Consider the following 15,792-nt stretch of genomic DNA (forward strand, 5'->3'; position numbering starts at 1 on the left):
TGGCTTATCTCTGATCATGAAATATAAGTTCAAAGTGTATAGTTTCAAGCTTTTCCCACTCAGCTACTGTCAGACAAAAAAAAGTAGGTTGTGTTCAGTCTCTCGACGGCTTTCCACACTAATACGCATTTTATTTCAAAGCTGCCCATGTAGGCATTACAAAAATGCTGTGGTGCGTCATGTTGATTATTTGTCAGTCGAAGAATAAATGAACAGCGTCCTTTGTATGCAAAGGGGTCATGTGTATCTCGACCGCTTTCTACACTTTCACAATTTTTTTATTTAGAAACTGCTACTCTAGTTCGTATCTATAAGCATTTCCAAAATAAAATGTTGAGTTAGAAACATAATTTCTGTTTATATATTTGTTGCTTCAGATTAGATACCAGTTGGAGCTAATTAGCATCAAACCTAAATTTATAAAAAAAAATTGTGTGAAACAGAAAATAACACTCTCACTTCAATTTAGCATCGATTTGAAAGTACCCCCATTTTTGGGGGGAAATAAACTCAGCCATCAAGGGGTTTTAATCAGCGCACCTTCATGGACAGAAATCAGAGAATATTTACTGGTTAGGAGCTGAAATTCCAAGCGTTTGAAAAAATTGTCATCAATTATCAAAATAATTTTTGATTTATTTGATAATTGATTAGTTGTCAATTATTCAATTGCATATATATATATATATATATATGTATATATATATATATATATATATATATATATATATATATATATATATATATATATATATATATATATATATATATATATATATATATATATATACATACACATATATGTGTGTGTGCATGTTATAAATTCCATAACCTCCATCTTCTATCCACATCTGCCATCATTAGTAAGCAATTGTGCTTGTAGTCTATCAGCACAGGCTAACGGAGAGAGGGTGAGTGAAGCACGCGAAAGCTAGTGAAAAGCAACTCATTAATGACAACCTTGATCGGGATTTGAAGGACATGGCAGAACTAGGATTAAAGGGATCACAGTGCACAGGCACAGCCACACATGCTTACACGTCAGAATAAAGCCTCAATAGGCATTCTATTTAGTGGGAATCCGACAACAAGGCCATATCATCAGTTGAACGTTCTTTTAGCATGGACAATTTTCCAATATCTGTATTCATTTACTGTATTCAGGTCGTACATTCAGCCTTTTGACAGTTGAAGTGTCACGAAAAAAAAAAACAAGATGAGATGTTGTAAGTATTGGCTACGGATATGGTGAATGCAGTATTCAGAAGCACTCCTTAGTGCTTAACTTAGTGGCCGTCGCAGTTAGACAAAATAAAACGTTAAGCGTAGCTTTGTACAGAAAAGAACCTTCTCAATTTTGTGTCATGATGCGTGTCAAAAAGAATTGTATAATAAAACAGCAAATGAGTTTTTGAAAAAGCAATTCAATAGACACAGAGACAGATTGATGAAAAGCTGTAAAAAATAAGCAGAAAAGTGATGATTTTTTTTTAAATGTCTTTCTACTTGAAAAAGAGAAAGAAGGCTTTAAATGTAGTGCCTTCTCTTGCACTACAAGAGAATGAGAGCAGGCTCATGACCCTTATGACACGAAAAAAGAGATATGAGCTCATTAATTACACCGAGCAACGGCTTTAATGAGAGCGAACAAGTAAGCGAGAACAAGAAATGGGAAGTAAACTAGAGAGAATTAGCAGCGAGAGGAAAAAGAGAGATCAGACAGCCCCCTAATTAAAATGAGCGCCGAGGTGTGAACAGGGATGTAAAAGGAAAGAATCTCATTAAGAGGGAAGCAGGTAAGTGACGCCTGCATTGCACAATGTGTAATCCATAAACTTTAATACATAGGAGAGGCAACAAGCTCAGTTTCACTCTGTCACACACATCACACAAAATACACTTTACTGACTTTAGCAAGTGGTGGCATGTAGCGTGACACGGATCAAACAGAATTGTGAATTAACCAAAGGGATTATGTACATGGAAGGAAATGTATGGAGTGTTTGTAGTGATGCGTAAAATATGATTGCGTTTCACATATGTGCAGGCGGCCTTATCCACTTCTTTGAAAGCCTTCACAGTGACAGCGCTGTTCTCCGGGGGTCTACCATCAAGCCACTTTTACTGCTGGCTTGTCTACTGATGGCAGCACAAATGGATTCCCCACATGCTCCTTATACTGAAACTGATCTTAGTCTGCATTTCAATCTCATTGGGGGGAGCAAAAAAAAATCTCATTGGGATAACAGAGAGACTTGGCAGCTAGAAATAGTACTTTGGAAGTACCCATACAATCCAAATCTTTTGAAGCTCTCTATAAACCCGTAACTGGAGATTTCTGTAGAATTTGCAAGCCCCCCTGCAGCTTTTTGGCACTTGTTGTTCATCTGGTTTTGTATAGAGGCAACAACAGCAATAGATTGCATTTGTAATCGTGTGGCAAAAATCCAACTTAAAACACAAGTAAGTGTACAGGAGTTTGTTTGACGTCAGAACAAATGTTCATGTTCAGCATGGCAGCTTACTTGTTACAGCACAGCAGTGTTTCAATTGAATAATCATAATGGCAATTCCCCATTTGTTTGTCATCCTGCCTGGATGTGTATGAATGCTCCAAACTAATTAATTGCTGGACAAATAAACATAAATTAATAAATTATATGAGCAATTGCTTACGAGGAATCACTCGACGTTTGCACAGTACTGTACATTTTTACAAACTATAAACTGACTGGATTTGATTCGATTTCAAGCATCTGATCATTTTCATTTAGCAATTCACAACCGTTAAATTAGATTTACTCTCAATGAAACTAATTTTGAACAGACATGATTAGGTTTCTGTAGTATCAGTAACTAGAAAACAAAATCCTACTCAAAATGTTAGACACTTAAATGGGTACTCAATGCTAAATCAACTTTTTTTTTGGGGGGCTGATTAACTGTATAAACTGGTGTCTACAAATGCTGTCGACATGCCCTAGTCAGTATTTGCTAACATCTTTATACCCATTTTTAGGTTAGTGATTTATTAGCATAGCATTTGGTTAGTTTATTTAGCATAGCTTTTTGTAGTATAGATATTATTTAGATCGTAGTTTTCACTGCTGCTGTCAATCACAGTCAACCCTTTCCCCATTTGCAACCCAACGGTCCTCCAGGCAACACCCCCTATGAGCACCGATTTTAAATAGGGGTGGAGCGAGAGTGTGACTTCCTGTTGAGGTTACACGTCAAATGTTGAAAAACATGCAATGCTGTAATATGTATACTTTTAAAAAGAAATATATTTTCTAACGCAATATTTCAGCTGATGAAGAGATTGACTTTTTTTTAAATCAGCCTCGAGATACTTAAATGATACTCAGTTTGCCCAAAGATGCCATACATTATGACTATTTGAACGTATGCCTCCTCTGTATGGGTAGAAAATAAAACAAATAACATAACTCTCTTTTAAAGTTTTACTTGACAAATGATTAATAAATGACATAATGTTGTAAGCCCAAACTTTTTTGCTCAAGCCTGATATCGGTTCATAAAACCATGAATAGATTATTTTAATATTTCTTTTTATCATAAATTCTTTAAAAAAATTAATTTTAACAGCCCAATTTTTTTTTTGGGGGGGGGGGGGTATTTTACTGTTTTCTTGAAACTTGCTGATCACATGAATCTAAAAGTTTTTTTCTTTATAAAAGATCTGACTTATTGCACTTTAAGACACTTCAGAATGTTTTTAATTCATAATTACAATTATTGATTTTGAATTATGAAAATATGTTCATCTTATCCTTGCTGGTGTCAATGTTTGTGTAACACTTAAGCGATTATAACACGTGTTACTTTCATTAATAAACAAAATCATTTAACCAGTTACTGCCGCCGCAAAACTTAATTTAGTTTTTAACATGTCCTTGATATTCAAGAATTGATGTTCCTTAATTAATCGATATTGGATTGAAGTGAATCTAATCTAAAAAATACAAATTGAATCAAACTGAACTCCGAACTCCTGTGAATCGAAATCGAATCGATTGAGGAAATTAGAATCGATACCCAGCCCTACTTTATACCTTTTGTCTTTTTTTTTTAAATGGGGCGAGCCAAGATCGGATCCATGCCCCTCCCCAGTGCTAGCAGTGAGCTAAAGTTCAGGGCCACGGACGTAGCTCAGGACCTTATTTGAACACCTAGGAAGTAAGGCATGTAAAACGCTGACCTACTTTTTTCTTAAAAATGTTTTTTTTATAATTTTGTTGTCTTCATATATAACAATACACATAAAACACGCCTTTGTTTTTTTCCCCACACCCCTCGCGATCAACTTGTGCAGTCTGCGGTCTACTAGTCACGGAAACAGTGCACTCAGCCTCCCATTTTTGGGGTACAAAGAAAACCAGACAGTTCAATGAAATTATAAAAATGAAAAAAAGTGCACATGTCTGGGCGAAAGAGTAAGTTTTGTCACTGCAAGGTTGACCGAGGCGAAGAAAGAGATGACAATGTACTGAATTAAGATTACGTTAAGGATTTACTGTCGGGAAATGAAGATAATTGCTTTTCAACTTTGCCAACATCAAGTGTGAGCCAATAGCTTCGTGAACACAGTATGCAGTGGCAGGTACTTGTGCTAAAGTGCATCTAGAGAAGGCAGAGTTGGGAAAACACTTCATATGGCAAACTGTTCTCCAACAGTAGCAGAGTGACATGCTTGTTTTGGAGAGTAGCATTATGTGTTTCACTTTTTAGTCAAGTGACCCACTCGCATCACTTTAACCAATTTGAACTTTAAATACACGCGTTGATATTTTGTCAACTGCCAAAGGGGGTGAGAAACTAAATGGGAAAAATGGTACTGAACAAAACTTATCTATGTTGTAAAAAGGTATGCCAAAATAGCATTTCCACAAAACGAGAGGTGCCCATGTTACTATAGTAGGTGAGATTGTTGTTGGAAATTTGTTTTTGAGGTTTATTCGGTAGAGATGTTTTCATCGGATCGCAGATTGAAGCCATTTAACCAACATACTTTCCTTCCTGTTCTTTTGTTTCCACTCACTGGCTTTATTTTCCTGTGTCTGCTAGAATACACCTTATGGTTAAGCTAACGACTTTACCCATTTGAACAACAGGGGTCAGCAGCTGCTTAAATGCATCACAATTACTCTTTATTTAATTACTGAGCTTGCACGAGCAAGCTACACACATGAACACACGATCAGACACCATTGTCAACACACACAATAATCACGGCTCTTTTGAAATCAATTTATACGACTAATATATTGAATACATCAACATTAAATTCTCCTTGTACATCATTGTTTCAATAAACAAGCTGTCTGTCATGAGCGGCATCCGTTTCAAAGTTTCACACCTTGTGTGAACTCATTCATTGCTAGCCATTCATGCGTGTTAGGGAACGCACCATGATTTGCACCACATGTTTGTTTCACTCCACTACATTGCCTTGCTGGTCTTGACTTTTTGCCGGTGGGCTTTTAGCGCTCCAGTTTGTGTTTGCCCAGCTGTCCGTCAAGCCTGCTTGTGGGCTCAGTGTTATAAAGGGCTCTCAAAAACAGTCCCTTAACACCAAGGTTATTTTAGTTGAATTTACTAACTTAGTTTTTTTTTTAATCGAAAACTAACTGAAACTACATTTTATGTTTACAAAACTACAGTAATTTCTGGACTATAAGGTGCACCTGACTATAAGCTGCGGTAGCTAAATTTGGGGAATACTCAAGTTTGTTACACATATAGACCACACCCAACTGTGTTTTAATGTTACCGCACCGATATATGAGTTCTACATTCTTTTCCATAATGAGGGCGCAAATTGTCTCGCTCTTGTTCTGTCTCTCCTACTGTATTTTGGCTCCCTTTGTTTGTTTTGCTCTGCTTGACGCTCTTGCGCTTCCTTTATAGTGCGCCCCCTTGTGATCTGATGGATGAGCCACACCTTTGTATTAGCCGCAGGGTCGAATGCAAGTGAAAAAAGTAGCGGCTTATAGTCCAGAAATTACTGTAACTATAATTAAAGCAAAAATGTCTTTAGTTTTAGTCTTTGGTAATTAATTTAAGGCATGAGCTTTTGGTGATGATTTTAAGTATATTTATTTAACCAGAATAAAGACGTTTAAAAGTGTGTCACACAGAAGTGACGTCATCTAATAGCAGCCAATAGAAAATAACCTTCAGATGGCATCGCTCCTAGGCGACAATTTTGCGGGCTTGACTTTTAGCACCAATGGCCCAGCTAACCTGCGTTTTCATTTAACTCAGCGGAAATGCAACGCTAGGTAAGAAATGAGTTACTGTGTTCATTTTACCGTGGTGTTTATTAGCTAATTTGCTCCCCAAAACGTATAAAAACTTTCTATTTTAAATATTGCCATGGTCTCAAAAACATATATATATATATGTATATATATATATATATTTTATGCTAGCACATACAGAAGGCTTTGATGGAGCCAGAACTGAAGAGAATGCTTAAAGTAATGGTCATTATTACAAAAACGGCCAGCAGGTGGCAGCAGAGTATAAGAGATCAACCAGGGCCTTGTTGCAAAAAGGCTCTTTTCCCCAGTGTTGAAATTTACTGTTCACATGAATTTAAAAGTATTTTCTTACATTTTTGAAAGACTTGACTTGCTGTACTTGAGAACAATTAAGAAACTTTTTAATTTACAATTATTGAATTAGAATTATGCATCTCATCCTTGCTGATGCCAATGTTTGTATATAACACCAGTTACTTCCTCCACAAAATTGAATTTGCAATTTAATATTTGTGGAATTTTTATCATGTCCTTGATATTTAAGAAGATTTGTTGTTCCATAAGTAATCAATATTGGAATGAAGTGAAGTGAATTGAATTGGGAAAAAATCTAAATCGAATCAAACTAAACTCTTGTGAATTGAAGTTGAATCGATTGAGGAAATTAAAATTGATGCCCAGCCCTAGTGACCATCACTTTATTATATTCGATATTTTTTAGATTCATTATTAATTTTTTTTGCTGAATGGTGCATAAACAGATACTGTGTGAGATGATCTCTATCATGGATAATTGGTAACAGTCAAATGCAAGTTCATATAACATATGCACACACGTATAGTAGAAGGATACTGCATGCCAGAATGCAAGGGCTACTCAAATATTGATTTTCGATCAACCTTTAAACACACTTCAAAGTAAGCATTTTGTCTAAATGGAAAAGAAATCGACCCAATCAAACAGGAAGCAAGAAGAATGCTTGTAATTGTATACTGTACTGAATGTTGGCCGCAATGTGATACTTTAAGTGGTGGAGCTGTGTAATATCTGGCCTTTAATGTGGTTTCCATACTTTTACGTCATTATATTTTTTCTATTACTGAACTCATTGGAGTGTAACAATTATTTGATATTTGTGTGTACAAGACGTTCAACGCTAAATATTATAACTGCTCATGTTCTAAGCACATATACCAAATATTTGCTGCCGAGCCCATTGAGTGGCAACCAGTCAGCTGGGATATGGTCCAACTCCCAATGACAAACAATAGGCAGCATAAAGAAAATTGATGGATTGATATTAAGTAAATAAAGCCTGAACCATGAAATATATGAGAGGAAATTCAGTTTCTTTGTGAATAGAGTATTTATTGGTCCTGTTGAACAAACAAACAAAATGTTTTTTGAAAATCAACTTCCACATATGAGTTTAGATTTGTGTCATTTTTGATACATCTGGTCACAATGCTTTAAATTCATACATTTAGAACTGTCAAAAATATAATAATAAACAGACATATCAAACATATTAGTATTTCCAAAAATCTGAAAGAACATATCCCTCTATTATATAAGTCTAGGTGTCTCTCAATTGTGGGCGATCTTGCAAGGTCGCTGGAAAAGCCATCAACTGGGTGATACTGCCCTCTAATGGATTATCTATGCAATGCATGTGTCAGATCATATAAGTCAAGGTTTTAATGGGAAAAAATAAATCACTGATGATATAGAGGGCTCAAAATGTATTGTATGTTTAACGTTATAGGGTTTTAATTGATGTCCAAAGAAAATCCTGCCTCTCACTTAATGATTACATTTCTATTTTAACTTAACTTCATTCTAAGGAGACGCCAAAACACCAAACAACACAATGATACGAACTGAGAAAAATAAATGTGGGGAAATATTCACACTCTGTAGTTTCTATCCTGTCAATATTCTAAATGCACTTCCAGTCATCTGCAGGCTAATATCCGGTTAGCTTCCTGCTTGATAGCAGGACGATAGAGAGGAACATAAAAACACAGGTGCTTCTTTTGCCAGAAAAATGTGTTAATTTAATGCAAGGGATCCTTTTAGGTTACAGAAAAAGGTGGGTGGTGAAGACATTTAATATTTTCAATTTGTGTGTGTGTGTTGTGTTAAATCAAGCCGCTCGTGTGATATCATTCACATCGGAGTGAGAGCTGTGAAGAAGCCTGCCCACGAAGATCCTGGATAAGTTTTTATTAAGTCGCGCATAAAGAAGCCCGTTGTGTACGGAAAAGACGTCAAGCAGGAGCGCTCTGCCGTTTGAAACGGCATAAGAGATTGAGTTCCACGGAGGAATAGGCTGTGTTTGTTGTGGTGTGATATTAGCTGCTAAGTGTTGATCACACTTAAGTGAGTGCTGTTGTGTGTTGTGCTATAAGCGGCCCGTGTTGATCACACGAGGCGACTGCTGTGTTAAACGCCCGTATATCGCTACGGTGTGTGGAGTGATATTAGCCGTCCGTATATTTCTACGGTTCGAGAGCTGTGTGAAAAGCCGCCTTTGAAGATCCTGGATATATTTATTAAAGTCGCGAGAAGGTATTTAATATCTGTTTTACTTTCGTCTTGTTTGTATTTTTCTGGAAAAAAATAAAAAATAAAAATAAAATATATATATATATATATATATATATAATTTTTTGGGGGGGATTAATGAGAATAGTTTTGATCTGTTATATTGTAGTATCATAAGTGAGACGTCACTGACTTTATAAATATTAAAAACGACTAATTACTACATATTACGGACGAAAAATTTTGACCGTAAATAAGGATGGATGCATACACTTCCGGTCGATAGAGAAGTGGTCGCTAAGCGAACAGTGAAGGCTGTAGAGTTCATGATGCTGGACGCATTTCCACCACGGCGTCAACGTAAGTATGAAACTCTTTTAAATGTTTGAATGCACACTAATTGTGATAGTGGTTGGTTCTCACCGTTGAAAAATGTGGTGTGTTCGTGGAATTTGATTGTGTAAACAGCGCCAGACGCTGATTACCTCCGTGAAAAACACATCTATAGTTTCTTCGAATGGAAGAAAAGTTAGACGGTGTGGGGTCGTGGACCAAATGTTGGTTTGTGCTAGAATGTTAGCGTTGGGTAGCTCTGTGAAAGTTGCGAGCAGCCGCATCTGTAAAGAAATTGGAACATAAATTGGATGAAGTGGACTGTGAGAGATGACCTGCGGGGAAAATTTGAACCAAGTGAGAGCTCTTGGCTTAGAAATTAATTGTTGAGTGTACGCGTTTGTTTGTTAAGCTCCATGGTGTGTTGTGGCCACGCGTTTTTTTTCGTTGTTTGTCTTACAATGTGCGCGACGTGTCTGTGTCGCAGCCGTAACGTTGCGATGGATTGTGCGCGAATAAGTCGACATTTGAGCTATACGTACGTGGTGAAGTTATTATTAGATGAAGTAACGGTGTATTTTACAAGTGAGTCTGTGCACTTCGGAGAGGTTTGTGTTCGTCTGTGGTTATTTTATGAGTTGGAGATGAGAAAAGTGCAGGAGTTAAGTGAATGGAAGTGTAAGTTTGTTTGAGACAGTGATTTTTTAAGTGTAGGAAAGAAAGAAAGAAAAAGACGGGTGGAAAGTAATTTTTTCCCTCCAAAATCCTTTGTCCTCAAAAAAGGGTGAAAAAGAATGGTAAGCAGGAAATCTGCATATTTTGAAAGTAGGGGAGAATTCTTCCTTTGTCTGTGACAATTTTTAAAGCCCTTCCCCCCACGCTTGATTAGGGACTAAAGGTCTGTGAGGATGGGGGCCGTGAGCTGCTGTTTTAAGAAGGTGGTGATTTGTACTGTTGTCTGTTAAAATTAAATTAAACTAAATAAAAAGGACAGGGGAGTGTGTATGACAAGTTTTTCTTCCGCCCCCCTTCTCTCTCTCTCTCCTTTTTGTCTCCTGTGGGGAGGGGGGTGTGATAAGTTTATTCCTCTCTCCCATTGTCTCCATTTGGGAGACTTGTAGTCTGTTGTGTGAATAGCAGGGGTCTTCTAATGCTAATCTGTTAAAATCAAATTGTTCCTGTTAAGCAGAAAGATATAGAGGTCTAGATGATAACTACAGGCCACTTTCAAATTATTTTTAAAATCAGATCTGTGTGTTTTATAGTTGAATGAGTAATAAAACCAAATTTTAATATAGTTGAATAAGTAATAAAACCAAATTTTAATTGAAATCGACTTTTCATTTTTGATTTTTATATTTCCCCTGCATCTCTGATAACTTATTCGTAGGTGTGAAAATGATTTAACCTTTGTCCTTATCTGAGTCCCATTCTAGAAGTCTGGAGAGGACTTCTCACCAAGTGGCCAGGGTGACTGTGAGCTGTCACATTTTAAGCATAATTTGAGGTAACATGTAATGAAGAAGATGTCTATGGTAGACATATGCGTAAATATAGTACTACTACTTGCTATAGTGTAGTGATCAAATTTAAATAAAACTACAAAATACATATTTTTTTGAGAAAATTATTATTTTTTTTAATTATAACAAGCAGATAGGATCTCTTGCTATGATCTCATCTCCCTCTGTCTGTTCCGAGTGTATAAATGTTTCAGGCAGGTTCAATCTTTGACGAGAGGTGTTGTTCTTGGGTGTCTCAAACGTGCTGGAATAACCTGGCTGTTGGGAATATGGACCTCCTGCTATGCTTGGTGCACAGAGTGGACGGCGAACTGAACAATGGTCACTTTCGGGGGGGAAGTTATCACACGGACTGCGAAAAGGATGGTACACTGTAAATCCGCTCACCCTGTGACTGTTCAATGACTCTCATGAATTATCTGAGCAAAATGTCCATCAACTCTTTGAGCAGACATCTCGAACTCTCATCACAGCCGTCTTGATGAAACTGTCAGGGGTCTCCAGTGACAGCTAAGGCCTGCTTTGAACTTTGCCCTGCATAAACTGCTATCTACAAGGACAGGAAGGAATATGAAGTCCAGTTGTGGACTCAAAGTTGTCGAGTCATCTGAGATTGGCCCCTTGAGTCATATTTTGGTCTGTTTGAGTACAATTTGCACTCTGTACTGTGTCGGAAAAGGAGATGTGATCTATAGCAACGCAGTTTTGGAAATTGAGAACAGCTTATGTGAATTAGGGTAGTATAAAATTTATTTTAATCTTTAATACTATATTTTCCGTTGTTTGATGCTTGTTGAAATTGGTCTTCTAATTTTTTGCCCATTTTCCTTTTACATTTTAGCTTCTAGATTGGACTCATAGATTTGGAACACCTACGGCGAAATAAATTTTTAATTTTGATTAAGCTCAACAGCACTGTGATCTTTGGATCCCACGGGGAATGCACAAAGGCATAGTTCCCTGCTGTGTTTTACAAGCCCCCACTACTCTGTAAAAGAGGTGAGGTTAATTAGCATTTTAAGAATACTTTTTGGTTGGTTTAAAGTAGGGGTTTTGTCTTGTTTTTCTGATTATAACTCGTTTCTTTTACTAGTTGAGATGGCAGATATTTGGAAGATTTGTGACCTGCAATAGATTAATGGGGTTATTTTAAATCTTTTTCTCTTCTCTTCCTGACCCTAAAAGTCCTCCGCTGCAGTATATTAATTTACATCTGCTTGAGTTGTTTTTCTCACTTTAAGTTGCCTGAACAGGATTCAAATTTACATTACAAACTTTTGCCTCAAAGGCTTTTGTTTTTATGGCTCCTGGCTAGCTCAGCTGGAGATCTTCTTGTAGTTCTGGTGTTGGCCAAATTGTCCCAATTTGGTTGTTTTTCTAATCTACAGGACACAAGGTGTCTGTTTTTTCCTCTTTGAAGCAGCAGTTTGGAAGTGGCTGCAGTTTTCACATTCAGGTCTAAAATGATCAAAATTGATCTTTATCAGATGGGGGAATGACTGGTCTGTCTGTGTATGGTTGAAAAGGAAGTCTGATGTGAGAATGACTGGTCTGTCTGTGTATCAAAAGGAAGTCCGATGTGAGAATGAAGTTTGGTGTGAGGAATTTACAGGCGGAGAATGGAGAGGATTTGACTTGGAGGAAAGTAAGTTCTACAAAGATGACAAAAGACGACCCTTATAGCAGAAATACGGTAAGTATGTTCCATCTCAGAAACAATTGAAAAGTATAATTTCTAGAGCCCATGGAATATGCCATTTAGGTGTGGAAGGAACATTGAGACACCTGGGTGACTTTTTTTTTTTTCATGAGACAAGTTGTTAAAAAAGAGCTGCAGGACTGCAGTGTTTATTTAAGGTATAAGTATATATATATAAATCTCTTATCAGACTGTTTATGGCCCGGCCGGACATGAATAGTTCTGGGTTAAGATGATGTTGTTTTTAAATGATTTACACTGCTATAATAAAAAAACAGCGTTTAAAAATACAGAAATTTGATGTACGACAAAGAGCACATTTATGCTAAATCAGACGAACCCATTTGAAAAAACAAAACTTCATAAGATATAGAAACAATTAACATTTGCTAACAAAAAAAACAGGTGCTCTTTTCAAAGTAAAGAATGAAGACTATGTATGTTATGAGTGACTAAATGAAAATGATTTTGCACACAGATTGGTTTGCTGATCATAATGGTGGGGGCCACATCCACCACATGTGAGCCACGAGGTCCCAGGCTCATCAATCACATCAATTGACCCCGACCGAGGGGGTTGACTAAGCTGCTGATCCAGATACGCGCCTGTCTGTTCGAGGAGGATGATGTCCAGTGTTTTTCCATGGCACTATTATCAAAGAAGATTCGTTCAAGTGCTTTTCCCTGAGCATCATTTCATGATTGGATCACTTTTTCCCAAATAGTGATCCCAGAGTGTGTCAATTTTTGAATCTCTGGCTGTTGAGGAGTGCTAGGTTTGGAAAGAGGCTGACAAACGCCTCTTTTTTTAAAAAATTGACCAACTGTCGAACGCACTTTTCATTCAACAAGACCTTCATCACGAGATGGCTTCGAGGGACGGACACATCTGCTATTGCGTCGTGACACTTAACCACATCACATAGTGTTATGCCTCACATTTATTATGCCCCTTCCACCGAATTTTTTAATGAATCAAACTGAATTTTGACTGCTAAGCCCCTCTATCTATCTATCTCTCTCTCTCTCTCTCTCTCTCTCTCTCTCTCACCTGCTATTCTTATTTCTAAACTCCACACATAAACATTGCTTCATTTTGCGACGATCAAGATTCGCGCTGGACTTTCTCTCTAGACTATTGTGGGATTAAATGTCCAGTTTTTGAACTTATAGAAGTTCAATGGTAGGACTGAAGACATCTAATATTTTCAATTTGTGGTTTTACTGTTTTTGAATTTACTTATAGGCATATCAATGTGATATAATCATGAGTGTTTAAAAGAATACAGTGGGATGGTGATTTTGTGAACTTTATTTGATCTTCGTACCCCCAAAGCTATTGAAGATAGAATGTGCATGATGTTATCAGAGTCTTTTGTCATTAGAGACTAAAAGTCTGGGTTCAGATCCTGATTGCATTTGTTCCCCCAGTCAAGAAAGGGAACTATATGTAAATGTATGTTTACTAATAACATTACACCTTTGTTTAACCTGGAGTCGACATGTCTGTATATAAACGTCTGCTTACTAACAACATTACACCTTTGTTCAACTAGGAGTCGACATGTCTGTCCTTTAATCAACTTAGGAGGGGAAGAGGAACCTTTTATCTTTTGGTTATAAATGAGTGGATGTTCTGTAGACTGTTACAGACTTGGGGCCCCGCGTTGCATTCAGATGTGGTGTCCTGACTTTGTCTTTAGAAGCTTCTAAATAAATCCTTGCAAGGAACCTTCTTCATCAGCTCTCGAATACAATTATTTTGGAACACGCAAAGATTACACTTAATATAGTAATCAAAATATTCCTTCAGTGGCTATGAGTACTGCTGTGTATACTGAAATCTGCTCCTTGCGCACAACGCCGTGAGGTCCCGTGATACAACAGCCGTGTAATCAATCGCAGCCTACAGCCAGAGTAAACAACTTTTTGGGGGGGTTCCAAAAGCAAAAAGCTTTCTAAACCTAAGGCCATGCAGTCATGTTTTTTTTTGTAAAAAAAAAAAAAAAAAAAGGTTTTGTGGCTGTTTTGTGAACTGTGTTATAAAAATTTAACCCCTGGGCGTTATTTGTCCATTTTCTGGCTTTTTTCTGTTTTTCATCAAAGGAAAAAGCATTTGAAAAAAATACAGTAGGGACCTGACATTTTACCAGGATTGTTTAAAAATGTAGAAGTTCAAATTGGCGCCATGCTGTAATTTATAATTATTACCAAACAGGAGGGAGAGATTCACACGAAGTTGTTGTAATAATGCCCGATTTTGGCTCATTGACTCCCATTATAAATCACAGTTTTTGATATGCTGTAAGCCTGATGTGTTATAATGCATTTTCCGTGATTACTGATGCAATCGCTTCTTTGACGAGTCATACACATGAAAATAGAGGAATTTGTGTGTTTAGAGTTTTAACACAAAAATCCACTAGGTGGCGCCAAAGGCTAACTCTTTGACTGCCAAAAACGTTAAATAACGTTTAGTAAAATCTTATGGAGGAGTGCCAAAGACGTTAAAAGACGTTTGTTTCAAAACAGAGGTGAAACTAACCATTTTCTATTGTTGATTACTGAAAAACGGAATAAGGTAGAAACAAACTTTTTTTTCTGATGAAAGATGAGAGTCCAATCTTTCATTTGGTAGTATGTGTGTTTCCATAGTCCAAACACATAATTTTCTATGGACCTTGAACGATCAGTCAAAATGCTTAAAATCGGCTGGCACCCACGGCATCCCTTTTCTGAAAACGTCTGGCAGTCAAAGAGCTAATAAATGAATACAAAATGCATGCATAAAAAAATTATATTGTTATGACTTATGGACTTGTTTGAGCCTCTAACTATGTCATATGAAATATATAAATTATTATTTTATTTTATATATATATACACCATTGCTATTAGCATAATACTGCTATTGTTGTCCATAGGGCGCATTAAAAAAATAAAATAAAAACTATATATGTATAGATAGGTCTGATGCCACTGAACATTTTGAGTGGTTGAAAATAATATTCATAAATGACTAAGTTATCTCACTTCAAAGGAAATGCCGGATTTTGGCAAAATTACAACAGTTTTGTGCTATTCGGAAAACTGCCATTGTGTGAAAACTGGGCATGCAGAAAAAATTCTATTGTTATGACTTATGGACTTATTCAAGCCTCTAAATATGTCATATGAAATATTCAAATTAGTATTTTATTCTATATATATATACAGCATAGTTAGTCTTGCTATTAGCATAATACCGCTATTATTGTCCATAGGGGGCATTAAAAAAATTAAATTAAATAAAAACTATATATGTATAGATAGGTCTGATGCCACTGAACATTTTGAGCGGTTGAAAGTGAAAAAAATATTCATAAATGACTAAGTTATCTCACTTCAAAGGAAATGCCTGAT

The 15,792-nt window shown here is 36.6% G+C and overlaps 1 protein-coding gene across 1 annotated transcript in view; it reads right to left on the reverse strand.

The window, feature by feature from the left end:
• lrfn5a (leucine rich repeat and fibronectin type III domain containing 5a) overlaps positions 1–15,792 on the reverse strand; it is a 167,545-nt gene that overhangs the window by 44,610 nt on the left and 107,143 nt on the right. The gene's annotated exons all lie outside the window — the stretch shown is intronic.

This window comes from Vanacampus margaritifer, chromosome 1 (assembly GCF_051991255.1).
Source record: "Vanacampus margaritifer isolate UIUO_Vmar chromosome 1, RoL_Vmar_1.0, whole genome shotgun sequence".
Taxonomy (NCBI): domain Eukaryota; kingdom Metazoa; phylum Chordata; class Actinopteri; order Syngnathiformes; family Syngnathidae; genus Vanacampus; species Vanacampus margaritifer.